Source organism: Eurosta solidaginis, chromosome X, assembly GCF_040869045.1.
Source record: "Eurosta solidaginis isolate ZX-2024a chromosome X, ASM4086904v1, whole genome shotgun sequence".
Classification (NCBI taxonomy): domain Eukaryota; kingdom Metazoa; phylum Arthropoda; class Insecta; order Diptera; family Tephritidae; genus Eurosta; species Eurosta solidaginis.
The window spans coordinates 162255722-162268830 of record NC_090324.1 but is presented as its reverse complement, the minus strand read 5'-3'; the positions used below and the strand labels follow the sequence as shown (position 1 = coordinate 162268830).

The following is a 13109-nucleotide window of genomic DNA, read 5'->3' as shown; positions in this document are numbered from 1 at the left end:
TCGGCCGCGCCGTCAGTTGTCACACCTTTGCGATGCCCATTTGTGCATTTATTAATGGATTTTTTTCTCTTCTGTTTCATTTCAGATAAGTACTTCTTTAAAAATATAGCCGACTACAGATGTTGACATGAATTTTTTCGAGCGTTATCCAAGGAATCATTAGAGGAAGTGTTGAGTAGAGATCCATTTTTTGCACCCGAAGTCGAAAAAATTTTTTTTTTTTTTTTGCTGAATGGGAGTGGTGCGAGCATTCTTATCAAGAATGGGTCAAAAACTAACAAGAACAGATTTCGAATGGGTATACACTGAAGAGCCCCACTCTTCATGTCGGAAATTAATAATGGAAAAATATCCGCAAATCAAAATGCTGTTTGGACATGATCCACAATTTAAATGGGTTGGCAGTGCTATGGTCTTGCTGCAAATACTTGCTTTGTTTTTCGTAAATGATTTATCTTGGAAAATAATATTTCTGACCGCTTACTGTTACGGAGGCGTCCTAAACCATTCACTTATGCTAGCGGTACACGAAATATCACATAATTTGGCCTTTGGTCATGGTTGCCCATTACATAATCGTATTTTCGGCCTTTTGCAACTTACCCATTGGGTTACCTATGTCAATTTCTTGTAGGAAATATCACCTGGAATATCATAGGTGCCAAGGTGACGACGACGTAGATACAGATATTCCAACTGGTTTGGAGGCGAAACTCTGACACAACTTTCAGAAAATTTATATGGGTTTGTTTACACCCATATTTTTTTTTACATTTGTCGACAACTAATCATAAACCCAAAGCCACCAACTCAATTAGAAATTATTCATGATCTCATACAGCTGACATTTAATACAAATGTTGTTTTTTTTTTTTTTTGGTGGAAAGCGTCAGCTTAGATGCTAATTGGATCTATATTAGCGATGGGTTTACATCCAGTAGCCGGTCATTTCATTTCAGAGCATTCCATGTTCGCCAAAGGTTTCGAAACATACTCATATTACGGCCCTCTCTATCGTTCAATGTAGGGTATCATAAGGAGCACCACTCCAACATCAACAGTGATTTTGTCGGTTCCTATGTGCGCCTACCTTTGATGAAACTTGAGATTTGCTACAAGTTGTACGTCCCTCCGGCACTCTGGAGCCATATAAACTCCTCGGTGCTATACAAGAGCAAACTACATCCCAATATTTACCATATCATGCCGCTCTATGGCCTGAGGAGATTGTTGACACAGCAAAATTTGCTTCACGCACCTCATTTTCATTCCCAGCGTTTTGGACATCATCCTGACCTGGCATACCGTACGCCTGCGGGGCCATCATACCACCTGCATGTGCCATCATACGGTTGGGGTCTTCCATGATGTTAAAAGTGACGACTTATAAATCGCGAATCTAAAACACACTGTATTCCTAAATTTACTGTGAAAAATTAAACAAGAACACACACCACATGTGACGTGACCCTTTCCTGTGAGCATGGCTGCCTAAAAGCCTATAAGGTTGTATTGTCTGCGTGCTCGTCATATTTACAAAAACTTCTTTTCGAAAATCCCTGCAAGCATCCAACCATCATACAACCTGGCGACATAATATTTACAGATCTAAACACCATAATTGATTTTGTTTATCGTGGCGAATATTGATGTCACTGACTCTGAATTGCAGGGTTTGTTACGTACTGCCGAGCGCGTGAAAATAAACCGACTTTGTGATACGGCAGAAAATACAAACGATTTGAACGACGCCGCTACTGCAGCAATCACAGTATCTATCAGAAAAGATTCAACAAGCCGGAGTCGGTAATGTCATCAACACTACTGTGCCGGTCGGTCAGTTATCGCCCGGCATTCAATAACAACAACGAGCCGATTAGAGTACGGAAGAGTTTCGCTATCAGTTAGAAGCGCACTTAATAGAAGCACACACATAGTGGTGGGTTTGAGATTTCAGCAATTGAAGAAGCTATGGCGACTTTACCTGTTTCTATTGGTTTTGCAGGTTTTGGTTTTTCAGGTTTGTTCTAAGCATAAATTTATATATATACAAGGATATGATGCGGAAGCAGTCCGTCCGAAACCGCAACCCCACCGCCGCGCACTCTTGCATCCGATGAATATAGTGGCGCCTTATTTTGGTAAAGGCGATATATTTGGATATATGACTGCATATGATTACAGCATAAATCTGTTCCAGCCCATTGACGGCGAAGGTGCTGAGGGACGTCCAGTGGTGGTAGCAGCTCGCGGAAGCTGCCGCAACGATTTTTTAGTCTAACGGCTTTAGTATATTGGCCGGGGACCGCATACCCTTGAATCGCGCGTTGAAAGATTACAGAATAGGAGAGCGTCGTGACAAGAAATATGTCCTCACGGAAATGCCCACAACACGGGAATTATAGCCTTCCATAATGAGGCGTGGTCGGTATTGTTGCGCACATTTATTTGGGCTGAACCAGGCACAAATGGCCAACACGCTTTTTACCAACTAATTCCTCCGGGTACAAGATTAATACCATGCGATTTTATTGCACCAGCCCAAACACGTAACCCCATCGGTGGTGGTGCTCATCATCAAATTTTACTAGCCAACCTTTTAACGCAAACAGGGGCGTTAATGCAAAGGTTAAGACACGTAAGTAGTTTCCTATTTCCATACAGTGCTAAATGAAAATTGAGTATTTGTTTTCACGTAGGTTGACGAGGCGGTGCAGCAGCATAATGACCGGCGCCTCGCCGGCTTCTGAGATGGAGGAGCATAGCAAAACGAGCTTCAGGGTTGCACGCTTTCAGCCTGGTGAGAGGTTAACCGGCTGGAATTAGGATATATACCATATATTGCCTGTAAGTCACTTTAAATGTCTCACTTATGTTTCTAATAGATTTAGCGTGTTATGTTTGTATCGATATATATTTCTGATTTGGCTGATTCTAGCCAAACTTACTGGGAATTGTAAAGGCCAAAGGTTTTGGGGAAATAATTCATTTTTCTACCAAATATTTCGTGAATTGATAAAGTCATGTTGTTTTGGTCATTCCTTCCCGAAATTGTTTGAAGAATGCCGTACGTTAAAATTTTATTCAAAAATGCAGCGCTCGACAATCTAACTCTAATACAGAGCGGTTTTTGGCGTGATACGACCCTCAGCAGCCGCAATGAACTGGCAAGAACAAAACTAAAAGAAAATGGCCTATTGCCTTAGAACTTCATATTCCTCCCTCGACTTTGGCAGAAATGTTAAGCTTTGTGCGGTCCTGCTACACAGGGAGTATTCACCTCTATTCTGAAATTTCGGAAAGCTCGGTTCCGTTTAGTATTCATGGAAGCGTTCCGGATAAACCGTTAATTCATAATATTTGGAATACGTTCATTTGATACTACCTCACGAGGTCTGAATAAGCATAATATTTCCAAATATAAACCGATTCTGCAAATTCTCAAATATTCGACTTTTAATACGCTGCATGCATCTGGATAGCTTTTCTGCATGTATGCACTCAAAATTAATGAGCTAGGAAGCTGAATGGTTTGATTTTTTAAAATTATTTTCAAGTTGTGTGGTTTGCATTCGAAGTTTGGAATAGTCAAGTGCTGTTCTTAAATATTCGATTTGACTAAATTAAAGTTTCTCAAAATATAAGGAATTTAACCCTGCTAGTATCTGGGGCAGATGAGTTTTCTCATCAGCGGTAGGCTTGCGATGTGCCTCGTTACGCGGCAACGAGTGCAGCTGTTTTCTGTGGCAGAGCGGTTCGCCCTTCTGCGGTAGGCTTTTCTGTTGTCCTCGTTATGGGATAACGAGTGAATTTTGGGGTTGATTTTGTAAAACTTAAAAATAAGTGTTTGGTGGCAGATGGAGGATCTGCGTTAAGTTATTGGTTGGCCTCGTTTCGGGTGAACGAGAGCTGGGGTTGATTTTTTTGAAAAGAGGTATGGGGAGGTAGAGGAGGAGGAGGAACGGAGGGATTGTTAAGAGGAGCCCGTGGTCCTCTCACAATCGATCTCCGTAGGAAGAAGGATCAGTTTGACCAAAGGTCGTCTGACTTGACCCTTCTCGGTTACGAGGTCGACTACACGTACTCGGTTATCTTCGCCGGGGTGTACGTTGACGACTCTACCTAACCTCCATTCGTTGGGAGATAAGTTGTCCTCTTTGAGGACAACTAGATCTCCCACTTGTATATTTTGTTTGGGGTGCTTCCACTTCACACGTTTTTGAAGTTCGGATAGATATTCCACCTTCCATCGTCTGCAGAAAGTGTGATGGAGGGCTTTGAGTTTCTGCCATCGATTGATCATCGAGGCAGGGCTCTCACTAGCATCTGGCTCTGGCGGAGCCAGTAGATGGCTGCCAGTGAGAATATGGCCTGGGGTAAGTGGCTCTAGGTCCGTTGAGTCATTGGATGCCGGGCTGAGCGGCCGCGAGTTCAGGCATGCCTCGATGCGGCACAAGAGTGTATGGAATTCCTCGAAAGTGAATTTGTGTGGTGAGGCTATCTTTTTGAAGTGGCTTTTGAAGCTTTTCACTCCAGCCTCCCACAGCCCTCCCATATGGGGAGCGCCCGCAGGGATGAAATGCCAAGTGAGTGATTGGTGGCTGTACTTCGAGATCACATTTCCTCGGGCTTGTGAAATGAAAGTTTTGAATTCCGATCGTAGGTATCGTGACGCTCCGACAAAGTTCGCACCGTTGTCGGAGTACATATTTTTTGGGCATCCGCGCCTAGATACAAAACGGGCAAATGCCGCAAGAAAAGATGGTGTTCTGAGGTCAGTAGTGGCCTCCAGATGAATTGCTCGTGTGGAAAAACACACGATAAGGCAAACATAGCCTTTGGATAGGCGACACCCCCTGCCGCGGTAACTTTTAATGTCAAAGGGCCCGGCGAAGTCGACTCCAGTATTCGTGAATGCACGGCTGAATGGTTGCCCTAATCATGGTTTTAATGTTAGGTATCCAGTATTGGGTGCGTATCAGACGCAACATGAGTTGATTTTCCCCATGCAGACTTTGTTGATGAAACATTAAAACTGTCAGACGGGATAACGTGCAGTTGTGTGGGAGGAGGATTGGGTGGCGTTCATTAAAAGCTAAGTCCTTTGACGCCCCGAGTCGCCCTCCTACCCGAAAGATGCCATGTTGGTCTAGGTAGGGATTAAGTGAGAGTATTGTACTTTTCCCTTCAATTGGTTTTCCGGCCTTTAAGTCTCTATATTCTGAACTGTAATGTTGTTTCTGGTTTTTAATTTCATCAGGGGAGATTAAGTGCGACATGACCTGGAATGAATTTTTTGTTTCGGGGTGAGTTCTTCGGTAGAACCTCATAACGTATGATAAGACCCGTAGAGCCCTAGGTAGGTCCTCTACGGAGGTGATGTAGTCACTTTATTGTGCTGGCCATTGAGAAGTGTCTTCTTGCAGCCAAGAAGGTCCCTACCACCACAACGAATTGTTGACCAATTCAGACGCAGGTAATCCTCTGCTACCTAAATCTGCTGGGTTGGACTCTGAGTTACGTGCAACCAGTCCTTATTTCCGACCATGTCGATGATCTTGGTGATCCGATGTGCGACGAAGGTTGACCAGGAACAGGGCGGCTTTCGTATCCATGCAAGTACGATAGTTGAATCCGTCCAAAGGTGCACTTTCACTGCTCCCAATTTGAGGTTCCTGAAAATTGATTCGGCGATTTCCGCCAACAGCACGGCTCCGCAAAGTTCCAAACGTGGAAGAGAAAGAGTTTTCACTGGGGCTACTCGGGTTTTGGCTAGAAGCAGGTTTGTGCAGACATCATCATCCATTTTGACGCGCATATAAATGACTGCCGCATAAGCCTTCTCGGATGCGTCACAAAATCCATGGATCTCGATGTCGGTTCCTGGTGAAAAGTTGACCCATCTAGGTATCCTGATTTTATCGATTTCATTGTATTGGTCGGTGAAGGTTTTCCATCGTTCCAGCGTACTGGTCGATACTGGGTCGTCCCACGCGGTGCCTTCTAACCAAATACTCTGCATGAGTATTTTTGCCACAATGACCATTGGTGCCAGCCATCCTAATGGATCGAAAAGTTTGGCGATTGCTGATAGTATTGCTCTCTTTGTAATGTTTCCCGGGTTGTCCAGCGTCCCTGCTTTAAAATAAAATAAATCGGAGTGGGCATTCCATCGAATTCCTAATGCTTTAACTGAACTGGTATCTTCGAAGGCCAGGAAGTTTTCACTGAGGAGGTCTGCTTTGGGGATGTCCCTTAGAATGTCCTCGGAATTGGATGTCCGTTTTCGAAGTGGAAAGCCCGCGGAGTGTAGGACTTGACGAATTTCATCTCTGGCTTTAATGGTCGATGTGATCGTATGTCAACCCGCTAACACGTCAACTACATACATGTATTCTCGCAGTATGCTAGCCTCTGTAGGGTGTGAACTTGAGACGTCGTCTGCTAGTTGTAGGAGCGTTCTTATCGCAAGATATGGCGCGCAATTGACTCCGAAGGTAACCGTCTTTAATTCGTAGAGACTAACAGGGTCATTCGGGGAAGTGCGATATACAATGCGTTGAAATTTGGTGTGATTTTCGTTCACCCAATTTTCTCGATACATCTTTTCGATATCGCTATTGAAGACGAAACGGTATAGTCTCAATCGTAGGATTAGTATGAGTAAATCGGCTTGTAGAATTGGGCCTGGGAGTACAATATCGTTTAATCTAGTGCCATTCGCCGTAGGGCTCGAGGCATTAAATACTACGCGTACCTTGGTGGTTGTACTTTCTGCTTTTACAACGGCGTGATGGGACAGGAAGTAATGATCCGAATCGTCGGATGGGATATTCTTTTTTAATTTTCTCATATGTCCGAGCGTTTCATATTCTGACAACACTCGAACATATTCTTTAGCTAAAACTGGGTTTTTTATTAGCCGCCCCTCATTCCGGGAGAATTGCGAGCATGCGCGTTTCAGGGACGGTCCTAAATTAATGTTATTAGGGTAATCCTGCCTGAATGGTAATGATACGGTGTATCTTCCATCTTCATTCCGTTTCGTTGTTTCCTTAAATAATTGTTCGCAGTACCTTTCCTCTTCATTTAATATTTTATTTTTGGGTAGATTTTCTACCTCCCAGAAAGCTTTTAATTGATTGTCTAACGCAACCTCGTTGTAGAAGGACATGATGCTCTTCGTTGGATTCGGTGCTTCGATACGACCGGTTAGTATCCAACCGAACACTGTCTCTTGGGCCAGAAGTGTGTTAAGCACGTTTTTCTTAAGGTCACTTAATATGATTTGGGGATATATGTCTCCGCCAAGTATAAGGTCTACATATTCGTTGACGTAGAACCTCTTGTCTGCCAAAACCAAGTCTGGGAATGCCTGCATAGTCATTGCGTTGATATGGCAGGATGGAAGATTCCCAGTGAGTTTCGCTAGAACTAGAACGGGTGTAGTCAGGCTGAAGCAGGGATCCACTGGTGAACGTAATTCGATGTTGGATGCTTCTTTCACCTTAGCTGACACCGCATTTGTGATGCCTGAAACATGGGCATGCATTTTCCTCGCTGGAAAATTGATTCTGCGTTTCAGTCTTTCAGCTATAAAGGAACATTCAGACCCAGAATCAATTAATGCCCGCGCGGAGAAGTCGGTACCGTTATGGTGAATGTGTACGCGAGCAGTTCCTAATAGCACACCTGTGCTGGAATTGGCATGGCAGGATTTGACATTCTGGTTCGTAGAGGAAGGTGGTTGTCCCGATTCCTGTCTTTTCCGTGCCTGTACCGAAGTTGATGGGTTATTATCCGCATCTTTGAAAGGGTTGCGCACCGCCGGTTGCTGAAGTGTGTCCGCATGCAGGAGCGTGTGGTGACGAGAGTGGCATTTGGAACAGTTGTACGAACTGGTGCACCTCGTCACTGTGTGTCCTGGGGATAAACAATTCAGGCAGCCATTTGTGGATTTGACGAATTTAATCCTTTCTACCGGGTTTAAATCGCAAAAACGTGAACAGTTGCGTAATCTGTGCTCCGTAGATTTGCACATTTTACACAATGATTTTGTTGTTTGCTTGGTTACTTTGGTTTGAAAAGCCCCAAGTCTTTTTGTAGGGTTTTCCGTCGACTGGCGCGACGTGTTTGACTTTTGCACTTTAGAAGTGGCATTCCCTGTAAAACCAGACACGGTTTCAAGTGTCTGGAAACGATTTGACAAGAATTTGTCCATATCCTCCCACTTGGATATGTCCGTCTTGTGGTCAATGCTCTGCTCCCATAGAGCCAACGTATTCTCAGGTAATTTTGTCGAACATATATAAGTAATAATCGCATCCCAATTTGAAACGTCAATCTGATGTGTTTTTAAGGATGCTAAACAATTATTTATGTCGCGCTGTAAGGTTTTGATTGAGCTGCCGCACTCGCTATCTATCTTTTTTATATTAAACAAAATTTGTAGTTGTGAGTTTACGAGAATCCGCTTATTCTCGTATCTCTCACATAGGTTTTTCCAGGCTGTTTCGAAGCCTTCATTTTTCAAAGGACATTTCTTGACAATGTCCTTTGCCTCACCTTGGGTTTTTTGGTTAAGGTGGAACAACTTTTCTACCGGGCTTAGGCGACTGTTGTTTTTATAGATGGCCGTGAACAGGTCACGAAACGTTGGCCAAGATAGGTAGTCGCCCTTGAATACCTCAGTATCGCAAGCTGGCAGGCGGATACTATGTTCGCGCGCGCGTTCTCCCTCAGGTCGAAGCTCACCATCTTTTTTCCCGCTTCAATTTCGATTGAAGTTCAGCCATGTTCGACATGCATCTCAGGAATACGGCATATGCCGCTTTATGCTTGATCTTGACCGCTGCAATTTTCTTTGCGTTGAGCGTGTCAGAGCCAAGCAACTCCTCTAGGGCGTTCTCTGGTTTTTCCCACTTAGCGTGCAACTCTTTTTGCTGTATTGCAAGAGTGTGTACAGTGTGCAGAGCCGCATTGATATCATTAAAATCGGCCTCGAATTCGATTATTCGATCGGCCAATCTAATGTAAGAGTCCATGTTCATGGTTGAAAAGTGGAGAGCGAATTAACCAAGGGATATAACTGAAAAAAACTGAGCGAATAACCCAACCAACCACTATTAAATACGAAAAAATTTATTTAATTTTTTTTTATTTTTTCTGACTTTGCAGATTATTTTGTGCCTTAAAACAGAGAGCAGGGGGGGGGAGCAAAACCGACGTGTACTGTGTAAAGTAAAGGGGGGGGGGGGGGGGGGGGGGGGGGGAGGCCACTCGCCACTTCAACCTTCAGGCCAGATAGTCACAATGTATTTAAGACAACGTTAATGTGCCGCGTTTGCACTTAATTTGTTTTTCAACACTAATAAATTTTTCACACTTTTCGCGGTTAATCACAGTCACTACGCGTGTGGCACTTAGAATATATATTTTTAGACGGTTTTATTTATTTTTTATAACCAAAAAAATTGTGGCAAGAAATATTGCACTTACTTTGTGGCGATTTGCTGTTCTGGTGATGATGTGGCAAGCTGGCTTGCGATATTGAAATTGCTTTAGCTGGCTGTCCTTTACTCAGTGTTTTACCAAGATGTTGTTAGCTAATTGCAGTGTATCACCAAGCGTGTTTATCAGCTTCTGTTTAATTTTTGAGTATCACCAAAGGAATTTTACCACCGTGTATATAATGATTCTGTACGGATGTGGACTGTATAGGTACTGTGTTCCAAATTCCTGGTGAAGATGGACCGAATGTTCGGCCGGGGTGCGTCTGATCCTGGAGGTAGGTGGGCGCACCGGGGTCGATCTCAGTGGGAATAAGCGGGTTGGAATAAAATAAGAGAATACGAGATTTCTCGTTATAATATATGATTTATTGGGTAAATGTAAAAATAGCAAAGGTTACAATATTACCTGAATAAACGCAAACAATTACGGCAGAGATCGCTGGCGGCAGATGTGAACGCGTTGGCTGTTTGAATCCAAGAGGCCGGTTGTATAGCAAGCTACAACCGTTGACCCGCAAAATGCTCCGTTTTGGAGGGGAAAGGCACCCACACATCAACCCCGACATGCATATGCATGAGTGCTGACAAAAAGCACACATACACGTGCATGTAAATACATGAAATAAATAACCAAAAAATATAACTAAATAAATTAAAATCATAAATATAATGAAAAATATAAGTACAAATATAACATAATAATAATATAACTGAAAAGAATAAGAAGAAGGGCAATATGAGAACGCCACCAATTGTCCCTGTTGAAATAAGAGAAGACAGCAGTATGAACCCATTCGCCAGGAGGTCAAGACTTGCGCAGTCGCCTCCACGTTCCGCTCCACCCATTAGTGCTTCTTCGCAGAGACTGCGCGAATCAGGGCCAGGGGCAGAGGGCGGATCAGACGACGAAAATGCTTTCCAGTGCCTTGGAAAGCTCATTAAGGAGATGAAGGAGTTTGTAGGAAGTGGAAAACGCACCATTAACCAAAACCTTCGGGATTTGGTCAAGGCTATTGCGATCTCCTATGAGCAAGCCACGGATGCGCTCAAGAAGACGAGTAATTCTTGCTGGGAAGTGAAGCAGTCACAGACTACCCCATCTCTGTCACAAAGCGTGCACCAGAAATCTACAAAACGTGGCCGTGAGTGCGCATCCGGGGGTACGCCATCGCCGCAGGTGCGACCAAAGAAGAAAAAGAACGCGCAAAAGACCTCAGTAGTCGTGAACGCACCAACGAAGGAAGTAACAGAAGTAGTGAAAGAACCAGAAAAAGCAGGAGCTTGGGCGACGGTTAAAAAGCAAAAGCGCCCGAAGCAGAGACCAGCCCGCCCGACGCAATCCTGATCAAAAGCTCAGGCGATTGCTCATACGCGGATATCCTTAAAGCTGTGAAAAATGAAGAGTCACTGAGAGAAATGATTACAATGGTTCGTAAGATCCGCAATACTGCTAAAGGAGAACTCCTCTTCCAACTCAGTAGGCAGTCGGAAACGGACACTGCAAAACTTGAAGCAGCTGTAGGACAAGCTCTCTCAGGGAAAGCCGATGTCAAGTCCCTCAAGGAGGAGTCTCTGTGCGAAATACGCGATATAGACGAAGTAACGACGGTTGAAGAGGTCTGCCAGGCGCTGAACACACAGCTTGCAGGCTTAAATGCTAAGCCGTCTTGTGTGCGATCCTTGCGCAAAGCGTACGGCGGCACGCAGACTGCGACTATGTCTTTACCCACCGAGTTAGTTCGGGAACTTACGAATCGGATGGGTCATATGCCGAGTCCGAGCAAAAGTTCAGCCGAAACGATGCTTTAACTGTCTCGAGTTCGGATGCATAGCAAGAAACTGCGGCACCGAATCCAATCTCAAAGGCGTTTGCTTTAAGTGCGGGGGCGAAGGGCACGCGGCGAAATCATGCACTAACGCGCTTAAGTGCTTATTGTGCGCTAGAAGAGGGCTCAGCGGCACAGACCATCACACTGGTGGCTGTAAGTGCCCAGTATATAAAGAAGCGGTCCAGAAACAAAGACCTTTATGAGATTATTGCAACTTAATCTTAACCATTGTGAAGCAGCCCAGGACCTTCTGGTACAAACAGTTTTGGAGTTGAAGATTGACTTAGCACTTCTTAGTGAGCCCTACAGAGCGAAGACTCCGAATTGGATACAAGACGAATTGAGCAAGACTGCTATTTGGTCCTGCAGACATAATCCCTTATATGCGGAATTAATACTTAAGGAACGAGGATTCGTATGCGGTAAGATTGATGGCATTTACGTTTACAGTTGCTATATACCACCTAGTACGCCGCTGGACACGTTCGAAGAAATCGTCGGGAAAATAGCCATGGATGCGACGTTGCGGGAGCGTTTTGTCATCGCGGGAGACTTTAATGCATGGGCTATAGAGTGGGGCTCACAGAGAACATCTCCCAAAGGGAAGAAGCATTTGCATGCCTTGATGTAGCGCTCCTTAACGTGGGTGGGCAAAACACCTTCTTAAGAAATGGGTTCGGCTCCGTAATCGACATAACGTTTGTCAGAGCCAATCTCTACAGGTTAGCTGAGTGGAAAATCAGTGATTGCTATACCCAAAGCGATCACTCAGCGATTGTGGTGGACATCAACCTCGAGGGGGGAGGGCGGCCCACTATACAGCCACCCCTAAAAAACAGAGGTTGGAATATCAATACTTTCGACCCCGACATATTCAAGCTGATGTTGACAACAGTCGAACATAGAGGAAGTGCTAACGACATGGCGAATAAATTAATGGCGGATATTAGAGCAGCATGCGATGCGTCAATGACTAGAAAGCCCAAGCGCAAACAACATTGTTCCACATTTTGGTGGAACGAGCGCATACACTCCCTAAGGAGAGAGTGTATTCAGGCTAGGAGGCGCTATCAACGAGCCAGAGGGAGACCGGAATTTCTAGAGTGCAGAGCTACCTACAAAAGAGCGCGACTCGCACTTAAGAGAGCAATAAAAGATAGTAAGCGCGAATGCTTTCTCAAGCTTTGCGATGACGTCGAGAATGACCCTTGGGGCACAGCTTATAAATTGGTTTTTAAGAAATTGAAACACAAAGGAGAGGCGATGCCAACATGCCCCTCTTTTCTCAGAAACGTGGTAGATACTTTATTTCCCACGCAAAGGGAGCTAGTGTCTCCCACATCAGGCGCCGTACTATACTCATTTGACGAGGTTACCGTCGTCGAGGTCCTTCAAGCGGTGAATAGACTGCAAGACCGCAAGTCTCCTGGCCCAGACGGGGTACCAAATAGAGCACTCAAACTAGCTCTCATAACACGCCAACATTTGCGGAACTATTTAATGCATGCTTGGCTGAGGGGACATTTCCTACAATATGGAAATGACAAAAGCTGGTCCTGCTGCCAAAGTTTGGTAAAAATACGGCGGAACCATCTAGCTACAGGCCCATTTGCCTGCTCGACTCCGCCGGTAAGGTTCTTGAGCGAGTCCTCTATAATCGACTCGAAAAAGAAATTGAAGATATGGGTGGTATTTCCGATAACCAGTTTGGGTTTAGGAAAGGAAGATCCACCATCCAAGCTGTGAACATGGGGAAGGAAGTGGCCCA

General features: G+C 44.6%; 1 protein-coding gene and 1 pseudogene across 10 annotated transcripts in view; one reads left to right on the top strand and one right to left on the bottom strand.

Annotated features, from left to right (window-relative positions):
* Window positions 1-13109, bottom strand: part of LOC137235424 (uncharacterized) — a 993733-nt gene that overhangs the window by 417485 nt on the left and 563139 nt on the right. The window lies entirely within an intron of this gene.
* LOC137234723 (sphingolipid delta(4)-desaturase DES1-like) lies at window positions 263-1368 on the top strand (annotated as a pseudogene).